Source organism: Neolamprologus multifasciatus, chromosome 4 (assembly GCF_963576455.1).
Source record: "Neolamprologus multifasciatus chromosome 4, fNeoMul1.2, whole genome shotgun sequence".
Classification (NCBI taxonomy): Eukaryota; Metazoa; Chordata; class Actinopteri; order Cichliformes; family Cichlidae; genus Neolamprologus; species Neolamprologus multifasciatus.
In genome coordinates this window covers 31,798,421-31,804,702 of record NC_140442.1, presented here as the reverse complement: position 1 = coordinate 31,804,702, position 6,282 = coordinate 31,798,421, and the positions used below count along the sequence as shown (strand labels likewise).

Below are 6,282 nucleotides of genomic sequence, written 5' to 3'. Positions count from 1 at the left end.
CACACTGCAAACACTGGAATGATAATATTATTTGAACATTACCTAATAAGACTGATTCAGGAAAGACAATTAGTTATGTCAAACTTTTCTAAGAGTCCTTCACAAACAGGCAACAGTCTGTCTATTCTCTCCATCTGTCAGCTGCTGATGGCTCTTCCTCCTCCTCTTCCTCACACACTGCTGAGTTTGTCCTTGTGGATCATCAGGGGTGCAAAGCCTCACAGATGATGTGCAGCAGTGGGTCCCTCAGTCTGTCCTCACTCTGGACACTTGCAGTTGTCACACATGGAAATCAAATGTGTGATAAGCTGCAGGATTCAAACACAAGTGTAACTTATAAATACATGTTCATACTTTTATTACACAATCAGAGAAAAAGAAAAAGAGAGAGAGTGCAGGACAGAAAGACAGGTGACAGTCTCAGGTGTACACACTGCTACAAAACAGCACCAGAGAAGGAGGATTTAGTGTTTGTGTTATTGCGAAACAAGAAGAGTTCCCAGATGGTACAGTGGACACATGTGTGACTCTGTGATTAAAGCATCTTTCTTTCAGCGTAACGAGTGAACCGTCAGCTCGTTCAAACACACGTTAAAGTCCGTGTGGCTCGACACCACCAAAAAGAGGCAGCAATTTAACATAGCTAACATTAACAGTGCAGTGAATCCTGCTTGTGCCGTGATATTCAGGACTGCAAACCGAGCAGCATCACTGAATTTCAGCTTGTTGTGTTTGTGGATATATGACTGACTTTAATTATCCACAAAATCATCACATTCTTTGTAAGATTAAGGCCGACTATTGAACGGCGTATATTTTGAAGTAAAGGCTTTAAAACATAGGTAGTACAAACATCACTAATGTCACATAACTTTCCCGACATGAGGCCAACAGTAATGTTTTAATATTCTTCATTATAAAAACATTCACGCATAAATAAGTGACATAATATTCATTACTTACTTCTGAAAGTTTACTCTTCGGCGCCGTTTTTTTTCCACACCACCGCCACGCTATGAAATTTGGGATATGTTGGGCCATGAAAGCTACACCGACCCATCCTTAAAATTCAGGGAAATTAAGGACGCATTTGAGGGCTGCATTTCGAGCAGCCTTTGAATTGGGACAGCCTTCGTCATGTCGCTGTGACATAATAGGCCTTAAAATGCGGCCTTTAAGGCTGCAGACCCTGAATTGGGATACAGTCCAAATCCGGTCATTGGTACTTCCTGGCTTGTGTAGTTACTAGGTAACAAAAGCTCAACACTGCCCCTAGCGTCCTGGAGCACTTCCGTTGTGTTTTGGAATTTGCATGTGTTTTGGAGTTTGCATGTGTTTTAGAGTTTGTACGTGCTTTGTCTCTAGGGGCCACCGTAGGATTGAACCCATGACCTTGGCATTATTAGCACCACGCTCTGACCAGCTGAGCTAACCGGCCTACAACATGTGTGTGAACCAATCCTTTTGTTGACTAATATACCAAAAAGAGGGTGGAAGAACTGTTAAGAACACAAGAGAAATGTGTGTTTACAAGAAATTACTTCAAGCTGTACCAATGAAAGTCAACTCTTGGAAGCTCCTACTGATCAGAAGCCACCTATGCAGTTCAGCTGATGAACAATGTGGCTGGAGAAATTAACAAAGTCATACTTTAGTAGACTAAAATAGGAAAACAGTTGAAAGCACTGTGTTTCCTAATGAAAATGCTTCAAGTATAGCGGCATGGCTGTTTTTTGAACCAACTCCAACACATTCCTTCAACGGGGAGTGAAACAGAGCACACTGGATCTTTTCCAGGTGGAGTTCCACCAACAGCATGCTTCCAAGTCGTGATTTTTTCACCCGTGTCGCTTGAGGTCATGGCATGTTATTGACTTTGTATGGTTGCTTCTAAGCCAAGATGACTCGAGCCTGGCACTGATAAGGCCAAGTTCATGGCTTCAGTCCCCAACCTGGCAATTCGAGCCTCGTTTGAGAACTCGTAGAGTCTCTGTTGAAGGACATGAAATTGACCACAGCGTAGCAATTTTGGATGACATAAAGGATCCAAGGTCGGCCTGCTGCGAACAAACTGGGAACGCATGCCTGCTCCTCAAGGACACAACCAACCACGAAGGGACTCGAACCCTCAAACTTCTGATCCGAAGTCAGACGCCTTGTCCGTTAGGCCACGTGGTCTTGCAGACTTTCCCACTTTTCATGAACGTTCGTTGGAGTCTGTTTGAGCCAACTGCTGGTGTTGGATTGGTCACGTGGCTGGTGGATATATAAGTAAGTAAAAGTAAGTAAAATTTATTTATATAGCGCTTTTCACAGATAAAAATCACAAAGTGCTTTACAACACAGGAAATGGGAATATAAAAACAATATAACAGTAAATAAAACAATGTAAAACAATAAAACTATAAAACAGCATAAGGAGAAATTAATCAAATGCTTTTCTAAATAAAAATGTCTTCAGCTGTTTCTTAAAAGAATCAATGGAGTCCGTGCAGCGAAGAGACAGTGGGAGAGAATTCCACAACCGTGGTGCCACAGTCTGAAAGGCCCGATCACCACGAGTTTTAAAACGAGTGCGCGGTACCACCAGCAGTCTCTGATCTAATGACCTTAAAGCCCGAGAAGATGTATGTGGTTTCAGCAGGTCAGATAAATATTGAGGAGCCTGACCATGTAGGGCCCTAAAGGTTAGAAGTAAAATTTTAAAATGAAACCTAAAATTTATGGGCAACCAGTGAAGGGAGGCCAAGACTGGAGTGATATGTGATCTTCTCTTGGTGCCTGTTAAGAGACGTGCTGCAGCATTCTGCACAGTCTGAAGACGATTTAAGGCTGATTTGTTAAAACAAGTAAAAAGGCCATTACAATAGTCTAAACGAGAAGAAATAAAAGCATGAATAATCATCTCAAGTTCAAGCTTTGATACCATTAGTCTGAGTTTAGAGATATTCCGTAAATGATAAAAACAGTTTCGGACCAGCTGCTTAGAATGTTGCTCGAGCGACATCGAACTGTCAAATATGACATCGAGATTTCTAAGGCATGATTTTACAGAAGGGTCTAAGCTGCTGATATGCTGTCTAATTTCTGGGACCATGTGGTCTGGAGCAAGAATTAGAGTTTCTGTTTTATCAGAGTTTAGTTGGAGAAAATTGTCATATAACCATTTGTTGATTTCTGTCAGGCAATTACTTAAATTAGACAATTTATAAAACTCAGACATTTTGAAGGAACAGTATAGTTGGATGTCGTCAGCATAGAGATGATAGGAGATATATTTATAGCGCTTAATAATTTGACCTAGGGGAAATACATGAAGTAAAAAGAGAATTGGACCCAGGACAGATCCCTGAGGTACCCCACACAGCAAAACTGTTGATTCTGATGTGACATGATTCATGCAAACAGTAAAAGATCTCTCAGACAGATATGATATAAACCATTTTAAAACAACACCAGTAATCCCAAACAAGTTCTCGAGTCTGTTTATCATGATACTGTGATCTACAGTGTCAAAAGCAGAGCTGAGATCCAACAGGACCAGCACTGTGTACTCTCCAGAGTCTGCTGCCATCAAGATATCACTAGATACTCTAAGTAAGGCCGTTTCAGTGGAATGCAATTTACGAAAACCAGACTGGAAAGTGTCCATAACAGCATTTTTATCTAGGAAATAGTTAAGTTGCTCTAGTACTACTTTTTCTAAAATTTTCGATATAAAAGGCAATTTGGATATTGGCCTATAACTGTTAGGAAGAGATGGATCCAGCTGAGGTTTCTTTAATATTGGCTCAACAATAGCTTGTTTAAATAAGCTAGGAACTGAGCCAGTATGAAGAGAAGTATTTATCATTTCCACAATACAGGGGCCAATTGAATCAAACACACTAGTGAAAAATGAAGATGGAAGGACATCAAGGGGGCTTGAAGTCTGTTTTATATGACAAAGCAGGTCTCTGATGTCTTGTAATGTAACAGGAGTAAAAGAGGACCAAGTATCAGAGGAGAGCAAGTTGAAAGTTTGATATTGAGAAGATGATAGAGAGATATTAGACCTGATGGCAATGACCTTATTTCTGAAATAGTTCATAAACTCATTGCATTCGGACGTTGAGTGAACTGGTGCACTAGGAGCATCGGGAGAAACAATACTCTTAATTGTTTTAAACAAGAATTTAGGATCTTTCTTTTTTGAAGCTATGAGGTGTGAAAAATACTCTGTTCTGGCATTTTTCCACATGTCATTTAGCAAGAGGATAGATTCTTTAAGGTGTAACTTATAAACCTCAAGCTTGGAAGCCTTCCACAAACGTTCTAGCTTGCGACAGTATCTCCTGAAATTATGAATGTTTTCATTTAACCAAGGATGAGATTTCAGACATAGGACAGTACTTTTTTTCAGAGGTGCCACTATGTCTAAAATAGAATTACACTGGTTATTAAAGGATGAGACAAGAGAGTCCAAATCATTGTAAGTCATTTCAGCGTCGAACATGGCAGAGAACCTTTTGCCGGCGTTCTGGTTTATGATTCGCCTTTCAATCGTCATTTTGGGAGCCGGGGGATCCAAATAAAACGACAAGTTAAAATATATGCAGCTATGGTCACTCACATGGACATTTTCCACACGAATGTCATTTATATTTAAACCCAAGGAGAAAACAAGGTCCAATGTGTGACCCTTTACATGTGTAGGGCCAGAAACATGCTGCATAAAATTAAAAGACTCTGTGATAGTCATGAAGTCAGCAGCCATATTACAGGATGCATCATCAATATGAAAGTTAAAATCTCCCAACATTACCACCTTCTCTAATTTAATAATGGATGATAGGAGGTCGTTAAATTCAGTTAAAAAGACTCCGGCAGGGCCGGGAGGTCGGTAGATTAAAATACAATAAAAGGTGTGCAAAGAGCCGACCTTGATCATCTGAAGTTCAAATGAGGTAAAAGAATCCGAGTTCATCAGACTGCATGTGAATCTGTCCTGGTGCACAACAGCGAGACCTCCGCCACGTCCCGAAAGACGTGGAGTTCCGATGACGGAACAGCCAGTCGAATAAATTTCCTTCAGATGTATATAATCCACGTTTTGTTGCCACGTCTCAGTTAAACACATGAAGTTGAGAGATTCCTTTATAAAAAGGTTGTTTAAAATAAACGATTTGTTTGTGATTGAGCGAGTGTTGAGCAGGGCAAACCTGATTGATGACGTTTGGTTAGTGCAGTCAACAGCTGACTGCAGTGGCACTCGAATTAAACACCTGTGCGCACCTCTACACCTGTTACGCCGGGTGGGGACTTCAGGGCTAGCTGAAGCTAATATCCATAGCGGTACATCACCTCTTGATTATATCTTGATTGTTGCTTGAAATAATTGATTGTTGCTTGAAATAAGTGCATGCCACAGCATTTCTCCCATGTATCACCCTCTTAAAAACGTAGTCCTACCTGCCACATGCACAGTGGATCCACCCACTAAGCCAGAGTATCATCTGCCAATGGAGTTCATAAAGCTTACGTGGCCCGATCTCTCACTGATAAGGCCAAGTTCATGGCTTCCCTAACCTTGCCTTTTGAGCCTCGTTTGAGAACGCCTAGAGTCTCTTTTGAAGGACACAGCCAGGGTCTGCAGCCTTAAAGGCTGCATTTCAAGACCGATTACGTCACAGCGACGCGATGAAGGCTGTCCCAATTCAAAGGCCGCTCGAAATGCGTCCCTCAAATGCGTCCTTCATTTCCCTGAATTTTAAGGATGGGTCGCTGTAGCCTTTATGGCCCAACATATCCCAGACTTCATAGCGCGGCGGTGGTGTAGATAATTTTTCTGAAAAAAATGGAGCGGCCGAAGAGTAAACTTTCAAAAGTAAGTAATGAATATTATGTCACTTATTTATGTGCAAATGTTTAATAATGAAGAACATTAAAACATTACTGTTGGCCACATGTCGGGAAAGCTATGTGACATTAGTGATGTTTGTACTAACTTGGTTTTAAAGCCTTTACTTTCAAATATACGCCGTTCAATAGTCGGCCTTAATCTTACAAAGAATGTGATGATTTTATGGATAATTAAAGTCAGTCATATATCCACAAACACAACAAGCTGAAAGTCAGTGATGCTGCTCGGTTTGCAGTCCTGAATATCACGGCACCAGCAGGATTCACTGCACTGTTAATGTTAGCTATGTTAAATTGCTGCCTCTTTTTGGTGGTGTCGAGCCACACGGACTTTAACGTGTGTTTGAACGAGCTGACGGTTCACTCGTTACGCTGAAAGAA

General features: G+C 41.0%; 1 non-coding gene across 1 annotated transcript; it reads right to left on the bottom strand.

Moving 5' to 3' along the window:
- Window positions 1-2,105: 2,105 nt before the first annotated feature.
- On the bottom strand, window positions 2,106-2,178 carry trnar-ucg (transfer RNA arginine (anticodon UCG)). The gene has a single exon. It is a non-coding gene; the product is annotated as a tRNA-Arg (tRNA).
- Between the last annotated feature and the right edge of the window lie 4,104 nt (window positions 2,179-6,282).